Source organism: Montipora capricornis, chromosome 6 (assembly GCF_036669925.1).
Source record: "Montipora capricornis isolate CH-2021 chromosome 6, ASM3666992v2, whole genome shotgun sequence".
Lineage (NCBI taxonomy): Eukaryota > Metazoa > Cnidaria > Anthozoa > Scleractinia > Acroporidae > Montipora > Montipora capricornis.
Genome location: NC_090888.1, coordinates 7,147,364 through 7,162,363, shown reverse-complemented (window position 1 = coordinate 7,162,363; position 15,000 = coordinate 7,147,364). Strand labels below are relative to the sequence as shown.

General features: G+C 41.9%; 1 non-coding gene across 1 annotated transcript; it reads left to right on the top strand.

The window, feature by feature from the left end:
* Positions 1-4,684: 4,684 nt before the first annotated feature.
* On the top strand, positions 4,685-4,757 carry Trnat-cgu (transfer RNA threonine (anticodon CGU)). The gene has a single exon. It is a non-coding gene; the product is annotated as a tRNA-Thr (tRNA).
* The last annotated feature ends 10,243 nt before the right edge of the window (positions 4,758-15,000 follow it).

The window sequence follows — 15,000 nt, the reverse complement described above, 5'->3', positions numbered from 1 at the left end:
CACAGAGGTTGAAACAAAACACAAAATGGAATTGTTAGTGACACCAAATGCCATGCATTCAAAATCCCGTGAAAAACGTAAAGAGATTGAAAATGAAGAGAAGAATATTGATGGTTTGCAGGAGAAACTGAAGCTAATGTAAAAGCGGATTTGACTTATTTCATAATTCGCGTAATGCAAGGTCAGTGAAAATTGTTTTGAGGTCAGTGAAAAGTCAGGGAATTTTTTTAGTTCTAATGAGTGGCAACCCTGTTGAATGAGCGGGTGACACATGCATAAACGCTGATCTTGTAACCCCTCATTTTTCCTGATTTTGCAACCTTACTTGTTTATATCTCCGCTCCCGGACAGTGAACTTTTTTCATTTTTTGCATGTCAGCTTTAGATTAATTTAAAACATTTGCCTTTCAAATTTAAAAAAATTCTGTAGGTGAAAAAAAATATTAGAGACATTTTAAAAAACTGATTTTTCTGAAAAACTGAACTACAGATTTTGTTAAATTTTAAATATGTTAGAGATTATTTCTAACATTAAATGGAAACATCATATGGTATGATTTCACCGTCCCATTGTTTCAAAAAAGACAATATACCGGGTATCCTGATTATAAGGCTCAACGAAATGCCTTATATCGTTGCCATGGTAACGTTATTTTGGAGGAAAATGTGATGTGAGAAATCTATGATGGATACTTAACACCAGTCCTCACCGTCCTCACCCTGGGGCATTTAGACAGCTTATGTGTCTCCACCCCAGGGAATTTGCCCTTTTTTTTTAATGCTAATGCCCGGGGGGGTGGGGGGGTTGGGCACTGCTGGAATTGACTGATGCATAACGCACACACCCCTGGCGAACATTCGGTGGATGAATATAATCATCGTCGTCTTCAACATTAATACCAAAATATCGTTCATTTGTTTTTAGGCCTTTTAGTCTTTTTCGAGGCTGTAGAGCCACAAAATCTACATATTATGGGTTGCTCGCTTTTTCTGTGGGCATCAGCATCCGCCATTTCAACGCCTAGGAGCAGATCAAATATGGCCGCCAATATTAAGGACGTTCGCGCTAATTGTTTGTGCGCAACGTTACTGCGCAGGTAACGCGACTGTAATATGTCACGCATTACTTCGAGCATTAGTGAAGTTGGGGTTTTAAAACCTTTGCAAAAACCGTGGACGATAAGTCTTGCACAGCGTTGGATCAGAGAAGATCGTGATCAGTGAAAATTGATTTAAAATATTTATGAAAGTCAAGTAGACTACTGCACGACTGATATTCGCGAGGTTTTATCAGTCGTGCACTAGTCTACTTGACTTTCATACAAGTTTTTCAAGCATCAGTCAAAATAACATGGCGACAAAAACGCCGAGGAAAAAATTCCAGGCCGGCAAAAGAATGGCACATTTATTTCCGAATCATCATGAAACTTCAAAGAGAAGTGAGCGGGAGGATGGAAAAGCTCTGGAAAAGGTAGCTGATCGAGTAGACTAGTGGCTGAAAGTTTGGAAAACTCGAGGACGAACCGTTGCGTAAATTTAATGGAGCTGTTTCTTTTTAATGTTTTTATTACCCTACGAACTTAAGTTCAAAGTGAATGCATGTTTTTAAAGTTCTTTTCCTTTACTTTCGTGAAAATTGAGCAGTATTTTCGTCCTCGTCCGCTTGAATAGTGCGGACCTGCGTGGAAACAATCAGCGATTGAATTTCACAAAAAAACACACTCCAGAGGATGAGCATGACGGCAATGGAGAGATATTATACAAAACACCAACCAAATGAAGATGACCCCTGCTTAAAACTTCGTTGCTATGCTCGAGAAAGGTTTTTTTTCGGTAAAAACCTTTCATCTCTTCAACGATCGAGCCTCTCTTGGGTTCCAGTCCTTGCCCGACAGGTCACGCAAAAGCGTGACAAACGAACTTTTCCAAGAGCTTTGCAAAATCACATCGATTTTACTCGTTCAGATCATCGGTGACCCCTATTTTTTTAATCATGAATCACTTACTTTACTTACTGTCTACAAAATATGAGGAAATGAAAAACTTCTCACCGTAATAAGTTATCTTTTTTTAACATTTTCTTTCCTCGTGCCATCGAATTCTGGTAGTGGTTGCAACGGATAGAGCTTACGAAAACGCTCGTCGAGGATAAACTCTACTGTTTACCACATCCCTAGCGGCATACAATTATCTAAAAATCTCACTCCTAAAAACCTATGCACGGAAACTTTCACTCCAACAGTTTATTTTTATGATTTTCGATGGATAAGCACATGAGACTACATCTCTCTATTATGACCGATTTCTCGAAATTAAGGCATTTTTCCACTGGCATTTTCTCCGAAACAAAGTCGGTGACCCCCATTTTTTTTTTTCATTTTTGGAGTAAGTACTTTATGACCTAACTCTAGGCGAGAAATGAAGAAAAGCTCACCGTAGGAAGATTTTGGCGCGAACGTCCTTAACAGCACATCGTAAATCAAAATTACCCCTTGCATATTTTTAATAGATCGTGCACAACAGGAAAACACGTGAAAGTTTAAGTAAAAGACTTAAAGATAGCGACATTTTTTTTTTCGAATACTGCAAAAATCTACAAGTGCCTTTAATCTAACGACAAAGTGGAAAAAGTACCTGATTTTGGCACCCAATTTCATGCGCTGTCCCACTTTACAGTTGACATTTCCAACCGTTCAACCCGCTCTGCTACCGCCATCTTTGCAAGAGGGGAAGTACTTCTGAAGTACCTTCTTTTCTTGTCCATATCGAATAGAGTTGTGGGTAGATAGCCCGACCAGTTCCGAACAAAAAACGAATAAAGCGAAGTGTATATTTCCCCAATGCCTGCCATGTTGTGACGGGGTGGACGGGGTGACCCTATTCGGAGGGAGGATGGAAGGGTGGAGTGTTGCACGGAATGGTGGAATTGAGGAATACATGGAATTCTAAAATACGGAATACACGGAATATTGTAAAACACGGAAATATTGAATATTTTGAACGCGGAATATACGGAATATTCTAAAACGAGGAATATATGGAATAGTCTAAAACGCGGGATGAGAGGAAAGTATTTAAAAAAAGGATATAAGAAAAACACTTTTTGTCCGTGAGTAGTCTGGGTACCATAATTGTACATTTCCTCGATACAAAAGATATAACGAGATGCTTCCGTCAAGCATACACTGGGTTGCCTGTGGTACGTGTTACAGAAAATCAGAAGGCACTGAATTGTGTGGTATTGAACTACAGCATTCCAGTCTCTGAAGAATAACAAATAAAAGAGAAGCGAGAAACATTGGCTACTGGGCTGACGTGTTGAAAATTCTATTTTAACGCTAACAAATGCGGACCAAGCAAGGAACTGATTTTGTTAGCTTGCTTTATGCGAAACAAATATTGATGCAAAAGTAAATAAATAGTGGTACAAAGTTTTTGGGAAGAGCAGAAGGAAGTTTTCCGGACGGTCGATCGAGAATAAAATATTTTGCCATCAGCAACAACATTTATGACACGAAAACAACATTAATTTTTAACCCCGAATATAAAAAGTTACGATCACCGACAAACATTCTGGGAGATTTTTGCTATTGTACTTTTGGCTGCACAAGTAAAAGCGCAAAATCGAAAGTCAGAGGGCGCCGTGATGAATTTACCGCGGCTGTTACTAGGGAGCTTAAGCAACGACAACGGCGACGGCAGCGAGAACGTCACGAATTTGCATATTTAGTGGGTAAAAACAATAGCTTTGCATGCCCTGCACGTGCGTTTTTCACTTTTGTCCATTTCTTTGCCGTCGTCAGCCAAACAACGTGAAATAGCCAAGTTTTCGGTTTTATGAAGAACGTCAGCACTTGAGGATAAATTTTCATTTTCTCTCCTAAAATGGAGTGCCGTTCCGACTGGTGTCATCTTTGAGGAATTACCACACCCTTGTCATATTGAAAACGTTGAAATAGTCACGAAGCGATTAAACTAACGCAAATTTATATTTTGAGATGACGTTCTCGTTGCCGTCGCCGTTGCTTAAGCTCCCTACTAAAAGTGGAACGGGGACTTGGAACTTGGGGACTCGGGGACTCGGGGACGCGGGGACGTGGGGACGCGGGGACGCGGTGACGCGGGGACGCGGTGACGTGGGGACGCAGGGACTCAAGGACGTGGAGACGCGGGGACTAGGAGAGGTGGGACGCGAGTACGTCGAAACTCGGAGACGCGTGGGGATTCGAGGACGTGATAAACAAATAACACCTGACTTTTGCGCTGAATTGGTAAAATACAATTTTTGACGGTCTACAAGTGTAAAATAATCTAATATGCTGGAGAGTTTGTCAGACCAGTAGCTGATGATTTCCAGCGTCCATAGACCCTTTGCATAAATGGCAAGGTACATCCTAAGCCTCACATTGAAGTGAAAAATCCTTTGTCTAGAAACATAAGTACGAGGCTAAGGATGTACAAAGTATTGTTCTTCAAATTTAGGCGCCATATATGCAAAGGGTCTATGGTTCCTCCTTGCCTATTTTACCGTGAGAGCTCTGGGTACAGAATAGTTTCAACGCAGGGGATCGTAAACGTCGTGGGCAGCCACGGAGGACTTTCCTGATAAGTAACTGAGTTTTCAAGTGAAGCTATGATCCTCGCAGTTATGAACGCAATTTTTGCAATTGCTCCCAACGTCAGTGGCTTCATAGCTCAGTTGGTTAGAGCGTCGCACCCGTATCGCGAGGTCACAGGTTCAAACCCCGTTGAAGTCATGAATTTTTCAGACTTCTTTACGCAATTGCAAAATCATCCGAAGTTTTGTTATGGGACCCAGACTACTCACGGACAAAAAGTGTTTTTCTTATATCCCTTTTTTAAATACTTTCCTCTCATCCCGCGTTTTAGACTATTCCGTATATCATCATCGCGTTTTAGAATATTCCCTATATTCCGCGTTTCAAAATATTCAATATTTTCGTGTTTTAGAATATTCCGTGTATTCCGCAATTCAGTCATTCCGTTCCATCATTCCATCATTCCACCATTCCACCGCATAGGGCCACCCTTGTGACGTAACATGGTTATCAAATTGATAACGATCCTTGGACTGCCAACGGCTATCTTTGAAACCAGGAATGAAGAATGTGAAATCTTTAAAACGGGGAATCTTTAAAGTGTATAAGACATATTGCTGTTTTATTTTTTGGATTGAATGTACCCATTGTCCTGATAACAATTGTTGGGAGCTCGGATGAGAATATTTTAACCATCAAAGTGCGAACCAAACGAGATAAAGGCCTAAAGAAGTGGATTGCCGAAGTTCAAGATGTTCACACGAGAAGACAAATGATGCAGGTTAGTCCCAAGATGTTGAAGCTTTATTGTTATGAATCACGGGGCTGTATATTCAACAATAAATGCAAGGTGACACACGCTAACACCAAGCCGGTGTGGTTAACGCATCACGCATGCACACAACCATTTCACCCGGTCAATTAGCAGCCATGGACAGCTGTTTCGGCCTTTTGGGCCTCATCAGCATGGCGTAGCTAACACACACCGGGTTGGTGTTAGCGTGTATCACCTTGCTTTTATTGTTGCTGTATATTCGCATGATCCTTTTTGAGAGGGAAATTTTGAATTTGAGCTGATTTTGCTTCAACTCTGAAGTACATAACATTGGCAGTAACAGTAACACCTATAAGTACAACTACCAGAACCATAAAAGAATGGAACACTCTACGTTCTTTTTTATGAGATCAGCCATCTGTGGACGATTTTAAATCTGCTATAACGAACTATTGTAGTCTCTCCCACTGATTTTGTTTATTTATTATTATCATTTATTTATTTATTTATTTTTTTTGTAACATTTAATAGCACATTCACGGTGATGGAAAACCTTTGTGAATTACAATATATAAACTAGTAATACCTATCGCTAAGTGCCAACGAAACAGTCAATATAATACTTAGTTTGCAGATTTGTATCAGAGTTCCAAAATACCCAACAATAGTTGTAATTTTTTATTCGAAAGTACTGCAACTGAACTTATCTAGTTAACAATAATACAATGATAGAAATATGCACACTTTGTATCTCCAACAACAATGTAATGTCAACGTGTTTTGCGATAATATGGAAAGTATTGCTGTAATTTTTGAACGGCCGTAATTTTAACAGGAATATACAATAATTAAGTTAAATAAAATCAGTGCCATGTAAAAAAATCGCCGCAACGTTTGCAGACTTTTCATTGTGGAACATCTAACGGGGAATCAAACTCTCTCACACATGAATGTTATTTCACTTGTTTTTATTTTGCAAGTACAAGTCAAATCTGGTACGTTTAACTGTGTACTTTGCAGACAACATATTTTCTTTGAAAATTAAATTAAATTGTTCACGACTCAATGGTTACAAAACGAAAAAAAAACGGCTCTACTCGTGGGATAAAATCCGAAATTGACAACAGCGGCCGATAAGAATACATACGTCGGTTTAGTTTTCAGCTCGTTCACTCAATACAGAACACGATGGTTCGAAAATAAATATTAAAGAACACTCAAAGCAACTGCACACAACAAAATGGTCAGGGAAATGGGAAAAAATGTGTTTTCACTCACCTCCGAACACAAGATCATCAACATAGTCGCGGACATCATGCAAGTTTGTCTAATGACATCACACATGCTTCATTGGTCCCTACTATAATCCCCAGGGGACCTTACATTACACTACGTAGCCTTACATTACACTTTTCAGTCAACGACCGAGAATTTTTCTGCCTGCTGCACTACTTCGCGCGGCTTTATTCTGGCCGCCTCGCAAGCCTCGCGTCTTCGCTTGGCTTGCTCGTTGGCAATAAATAAAATATGGTTAAATGCAATTTAACTTAGTTAACGACCACGAGCAAGTTGCACAGTTTGTCTGGCTTGGCGTGGTGATAGCGTTAGGGTTTATCAGTATTTTGGGGGTGTGCCTGCAGCGTTTTTTAGCGTGTGCGTGTGTTATTTGTATGTGGTGCTTTTCCGTGGCGTCTTCTGGCAGTTTTAGCGGTCAGCGGTTCTTTTGCATATTATGCGTGCGCCTTCGCATGTCCTCGTGGTTTTGCTTGGTTCAGCGTTCGGTGTGTTGGCGCTCAGGTGCTTTCTAGTATTTCCCCACCCTCCCCTCCCTACTCAGGGGAGTCAGGGCCCCTCCTTTATAGTTTTTTTCCATTGAACTCACTGTTCAGTGTGACGGGTGCTTGATTTGGGGCTGGTGTGGCTGGCGGGGCTCGTGGCTGGGTTGCGGGTAGAGCAGGCTTATGGGGTGTTCCACCGACCTGGATTTGGGTCTTTGGTACCAGTCCCCAGATCCTTGAGCACCCAACCTCCATTTGCGACACAGGCGTTAATAAATAAATAAATAAATAAGTGTTCATCATAATTCCGCCTGCCCCCAAGCTTCAAATAACATTGTCTCTTCTTCCTCTATGCAGCCGCTTGGGACTCCAGGCTTTGAAAAATGCGCTGTTTGTGGGATTAAAATGTTCTTACAACAGCTTTTGGCAAATTTTTATTTGGGAAGTTTTGATAGATTTTCCAAGCGGTGGATCACAAAAGTCTTCTGTCTTGCTGCCCTCCAAGTTTGTTGTGCAGGGCATATAGTTGTCCATTTTTAACACGGTTATAGTCTCGTTTCAATACACGGAGAATTTCGCAGTTTTTTTTTCCTGTGCTTCAGTAGGTATTTTTGTAATTTCTTTTTTCGTCTCCAAGAGCTAACTTAAGTCAAAGTTCGGTTAAACTACCTTTTTTCACCGGGCTTCAAGTCCGAGAACACTTTTGGTGCATTGTTTGTTTATTGGTCCTTAGCTACATCTGGTTTATTTATTCCGAAAAAATGCGTGATCTTTTTTGTATTTTTTAAAAAAATTATTAATTATTAAATAACAACATTTACTTACACCGGAATACAATACATTACATAACACATATGTATTCAGTAAGCCCATTCTCGTCACCAGAGCCCCGGATCTTATGTCTGCGCATGACCCTAGGCTCTGGGAAACGCTATGTAGGAGAACATGCGCCGTAGGGTTCTTATAGCCATCAATTGGCTATTTGAACCTTATGGCGCCTGTTCTCTGCTCTCGCTGACATGAATGCACCAATCAGAGACGCCTGTCATTGTTCTTTACGAAAACCAATGAGAAGACACTTTGTATCAGGGTTTCCCAGAGCTCTTATGCGCAAAAAAGAAGAGCTCTGGGGTCGAGATTGCAGTAAGCCATAAACATAAAAAAGTCATTACTGCGATTGCAGCTCGATTCAAAGGCCCACATTTCACCCTTGCTCGCCATAGAGTCTCCAGTAGCTCAGCGGTTAGAGCATCCGACTAGATCACGGAGGGTCGTGAGTTCGAATCCCATTTTCCCGGGTTCCCAGTGGGTTCTATCAACGTTTCATTTCATATATTAAACTTGTTTTAATTATTATTATTATTATTATTATTATTATTATTATTATATTTTTTTTTTGCTCTTTTTTTTTTTAATTTTGTTGAGGTTTAACGGATTTAAAAGGTACTATAGAAGATAGAAAACTAGAAAATCGTTCTATTTTTGGGTGTTTCTTCCTTTGTTTTGGAGGACCATATGCAATATCTGGCAACAATGAAATAGAAGTATTGCTTTATGTTATATAGGGTATCCGATCTCAGGCCAATTATTATATCGGGAGTGAAAATGTTGGATTTTAGTTTTATTTGGTTTTCGGCCAACCATTTTATAAAGCCCCGCCAAAATCAAGACGTCTCGCTACACGACCAAAATAAATGAAACAGGGACTCCTTCTCCGTTCTACAAATTAAAAGGTACAAATATCGTTTTCTCTAATGCCTGTTTTAGTTGGAAAATCATCTGTCGCTAAGCGCCTATGAAGTAGTTTAAACTGAAAAATATTGATTTGGTAGATTTAGTGCTGCAGAAAGGGAATTTGTAAGTCATCTCCCAGTCAATTGTCTTGGAGCGTTTTGGAGGCTGCAGTCGACACACCATTTCTCTTGGCTTTTCCTTGGGCTACTTTGTTTAGCGCTGACTAGCTTTTCATGAGCCAGTCTATTGGGCTTAGGAGCTTGTATCAAGTTTTCTACAAAAGTGCTGAAACTTCTGTTTTTTTTCATTTTTGTTTTCCATGGCATTCCTTAACAATCTTATGCACGATACCACCCCATGATAAACAAGAAAATTTGTTTTGACGTCGTAGCGTTCCTTGAATTCAGTGAAAGTTAGCAGGTTATCTGTGCTTTTCATTAAATGCCTGACGTTTTGTATTCCTTTGGAAGATCATGATTTGTAGTAAATAGGTTTATTTCCAAGTCTCACAAGTGAATTTTGCCAAAGAGGTAAAGAGAGCAAATTTTCTGTATTGATTTCTGACCAGATTTTTAGAATTTCTGTTGTAAAGGCGTCTGATACATGTGTGAACTTTACCAAATCATTTTTTCTGAGATTACCCTTAAAGATAACAGACCCGCCAAAATCGTGTAATTCAGAATCAAAGAACAATTTCCATTTACCCTTATTAACGTTGTCCAAATATTTTTTGACCCATGTTGATTTGAGCGCTTTATTAAAAGATTTAATGTCGATCATCCTTAATTAATTAAACCTCCATTTTCATAATCACTGATCATTTTGTCCCCCCTTCCACTCCAGAGAAAGCTGAAGAACATGTTGTTAATCTCATCTAAAGCAAAATGGTTTGTTGGCAACGGTGATAGATATAAACAAGCTGAGCAGCGATTAAACTTTTTAATACAACGATTTTCCCTAACAAGCTTAGACGACGGTATTCCCAGCAGTTTAATCCTAATCAGCTCCACCTGGGAATGTCTCCACGACTACCACGATAGCTGGCTTGATTTCATGACACAGGTTACTCGGCTCTCCTATATTAGAACTTGAACCACTGATGTTCACTTACAGTATAATCAAGTCCGTAGTACGAAGTCATTGGGTCGATTCCGTCCGTTCGAGGCTTACTTTTCTAATTGCTAATATGACTGAAGCGTGGAGCGTAGGGGTGCCGACCCATCGCAGTGCTAAGAGGATGCGCGCAATACATGACCAACAACTAGCGCATCTCATACTACGCAATTGTTTTAACATCTAATCTGCATCTTTGAGAGATGTTTGTAATTATTTTAAGAAACGTTTGTAAAAACCTACGGTATTATTTCCTTTGAAGAATTTTGAGAACTTTTACTTTTCAAGTTTACCGCCAGCGAATTTAATTTGTTGCCTTTCAGATTTAACGTCCACGCTCTTGACTGGCTATTTAAGTAATAATGGCCTGAATCATAGTTATTTTGCCATGTAAAAGAAAAAAGATTCTTTTGTTTTTATTTTTTCAACAGAAAAGGTTGTCCAAACAAAAATACCTTTGAAAATGAGTGTTTTAAAATTTTAAAGAGCAGGGTCAGCACGCGCTTAAGTTGAACCTCTTATGTTGAACCTCATAAGTTGTCTTGTCAAGGTTCCTTAGTCATGTTTATCCATAGTATTTATAGCATCTCTAGATCTTTACAATATTCAATAGTTTTCAACTTGTGTATCACGTTTGTAATTAGTTAGATTTTAAGTAGTTAGTTCCTTAGTTAATTTGACGGATGTAAAGCTACCGTGTAGAAATACTGTCAATAAATCGTTATTATTATCATTATTATTATTATTATTATTATTGAAACCTCTGTCGAACGGCCACCCTGGTATGACAACCTAGACTTAGAGCTAACCACACCAATAACGTAACCGTTTCTCGAAGATAGCGCCGCTTTCACGAAAAACGTCTAGTCCTCAAGGCTATTTGAGGAAACGGCGACCCAGAAAAACGACCTATTATCTCATGTATCCATTGAAAAGTTTACAACTTAAAACGTCTTCGATTTGCAAATGTGATGACCCTAGTTCACGCTGGGGCTTCTGCGAGACGCAAAATGGTCCTTAATTTCTCTATGTTTTGCGCTCAGAAAGAAATTAATCAAAGAATGCGAAGGCTATTAGGTAGTCAAGAGAGAATCGTGAACAAGATGTAAAGAGGTTTTTAAGCAATTTTATACAAAAAAAAGGATTCGTTAGGCATATTCATATATGGACAGCAGCGATAATGCTGACGCATACGGCTGACAGATCGCGAACATTATTTATTCTTATTATATGGAGGAGAGTGTTTTACTGGGAACTAAACCACTCGTAGATTCCATACGCCACTTCATCCGGGACCCGAGTGGCGTATTTTCCGTATGTCACCTTTGTGAGTGTCGTATCGTTCAATGACGTCACGATTCCCGCCTTTTGCTTTTGTTGAATTGGTTTCTCGCGTCAATATTTAGTCTCCATTTAGTCTTGCCACGAGAACATAAAATTCATATCTTCTCGCCACCGTGTAATACCCTCTACATATGCTCCCCTTTATAAACGATACAGTTATGTTTTGGTCACCATTTCCGAAAATTTGACAACAAAACATGCTTCAAGAACAATTATTTCGTTCTTCTGAAAACACCTTATAATATTTTTGCTCTCTCTAAATTTCCTTTTCATAAGATAAAGATGAAAAAATTCACATGAATTTGTAACAAGTGATGGGCAAACCCCTTCAAATGAAAATATACGCAACTATGCCTTTCTGATGAAGGAACAAAACGTTTGTTTTTGTTTCTCTCAATCCGAATGGATCCCACAGACAACGACATAGAGAGGCAACTGAGCAGAGTTGAGTGGAAAAAAATAAACCCAGTGCACAAGTTCAAATTAAAAATGAAAAAAAATACAATCATATAAAGAAAAATTTGGAGCGAATAATCTGATCTTTTACCAACGTCCCAAAATGGAAAGCACCTAATTTATTGGTTTCCACATTATTTCACGGCAGTTTCCTTTGCTTCGGCTGAGAAATGGTCGTTGGGCATGTGGACTAACATGAGCAATATAAAAATTGCCTATTATAGGAAACTGAAACCATTACCGTCACAAATACTGTGACTACCACGACAACTGTGATCACCATAACCACCACAACTACTGTGACCACCACGACCACTGTGACAACCATGACCACCACAACTACTGTGACCACCACGACCACTGTGACCACCATGACCACCACGACCACTGTGACCACCATGACCACCATGACCACTGTGACCACCATGACCACCACAACTACTGTGACCACCATGACAACCACAACTACTGTGACCACTATGACCTCTGTCACCACCACGACCCCTGTGACCACCACAACCACCACAACTACTGTGACCACCACGACCACTGTGACAACCATGACCATCACAACTACTGTGACCACCATGACCACCACAACTACAGCGACCTCTTCGACCACTGTGACAACCATGACAACCACAACTACTGTGACCACCACGACCACTGTGACCACCATGACCACCATGACCACCACGACCACTGTGACCACCATGACCACCACGACCACTGTGACCACCATGACCACCACAACTACTGTGACCACCACGACCACTGTGACCACCATGACCACTGTGACCACCATGACCACCGTGACCACTGTGACCTACATCATCACGGTGACCACCACGACCACCATGACCACCATGATCACTGTGACCACCACGACCACCCTGACCACTGTGACCACCACGACCACCATGAACACCATGACCACTGTGACCACCATGACCACTGTGACCACCATGACCACCGTGACCACCACGAGCACTGTGACCACCATGACCACCACGACCACTGTGACCACCATGACCACCACAACTACTGTGACCACCATGACCACTGTGACAACCATGACCACCACAACTACTGTGACCCTTACCAAGACCACTGTGACCACCCCGACCACCACAACCACTGTGACCACCACGACCACTGTGACCACCATGACCACTGTGACCACCATGACCACCACAACTACTGTGACCACCACAACCACTGTGACCACCACGACCACTGTGACCACCATGACCACCACAACTACTGTGACCACCACGACCACTGTGACCACCATGACCACTGTGACAACCATGACCACCACAACTACTAAGACCACTTCGACCACTGTGACAACCATGACCACCACAACTACTGTGACCACCACAACTACTGTGACCACCACAACTACTGTGACCACCACGACCACTGTGACCACCATGACCACCACAACTACTGTGACTACCACGACCACTGTGACCACCATGACCACTGTGACAACCATGACCACTGTGACCACTGTGACCACCATGAACACCACGATCACCATGACCACCATGACCACCACGACCACTGTGACTACCATGATCACCATGACCACCACAACTACTGTGACCACCACGACCACTGTGACCACCATGACCACCATGACCACCACGACCACTGTGACCACCACGACCACTGTGACCACCATGACCACCACGACCACTGTGACCACCATGACCACCACAACTACTGTGACCACCACGACCACTGTGACCACCATGACCACCACAACTACTGTGACCACCACGACCACTGTGACCACCATGACCACCACAACTACTGTGACCACCACGACCACTGTGACCACCACGACCTGACCACCATGACCACCACGACCACTGTGACCATCTTGACCACCACAACTACTGTGGCAACCACGACCACTGTAACCACCATAACCACCACAACTAGTGTGACCACCACGACCACTGTGACCGCCATGACCACCACAACTACTGTGACCACCACGACCACTGTGACCACCATGACCACCGTGACCACCATGACCACTGTGACCACCAAAGACCACCGTGACCACCATGACCACCCTGACCACCAAAACCACCACAACTACTGTGACCACCACGACCACTGTGACCACCACGACCACTGTGACCACCATGACCACCACAACTACTGTGACCACCACAACTACTGTGACCACCACGACCACTATCACCACCATGACCACCACGACCACTGTGACCACCACAACTACTGTGACCACCACGACCACTGTGACCACCATGACCACCAGGACCACCATGACCACCACGACCACTGTGACCACCATGACCACACCACCATGACCACTGTGACCACCATGACCACCATCACCACTGTGACCACCATGACCACGATGACCACCACCACCACTGTGGCCACCATGACCACCTAAATCGGAAATTCAGCTCAAATCACGCAAAGAAACAATTTTTAATGAAATAAGGACTAAATACAGGCGAGAACGTGTGGGGGTCCGAGTGACCACCCGTCTCATAAACAAGAGAGGTTACTGAATATTTTTGCTCTTTGGCCATTTCAATTTCAGCAGGAAAAGAAAACAAACTGCGGTTACAAACAGAGGTTACTGCATACGGGACCAAGTAGCACCCTCAAAGGTTTCCTACAATGTTAGTGGTAGGGTTCCTCAGCAACATCTGGGTGACGTTGACCTTGCACAGCTTCTATCAAAGCGGGGCCTTTGTCGCCGCGCACCTACAAAGAACACTTTTTTACCACACACCGTACATACCGCCAACTACGTCTGGATACATTGTGGTGCAGTGGACAGGGGCTTCTCCATCATTTCCTTCCTCACAGCATCGACGTTGGGAAAAGAAAGCTGAGGCTCGAGCGGAATACCTCCACGGTACTGACAGGGTCCCAATGATGCTTGGCCTTCCTCCAACATTTCTTTTTTGCACGAGGCTTTAGGTATGTGATTGCTTCCATGCGCACTACATGCCTAACTTGAACTCGTTAAAGTCTGACTCCAATAAGCAAAATGTCATTCTTTCTTTTTAATCTTCATTTCCTTGCTCATGTTATTCTTAATGTTCATCCTTTTCTTTATCATCATCATCATCAACATACAACGTCTTTGCTATCCTCCATCTTTATCTCCATTACTGACACAGTCAAACTGTTGGAAACGCTGTGATTATTTCATCGTTTTGAAGCCTGAAAATTACAATAA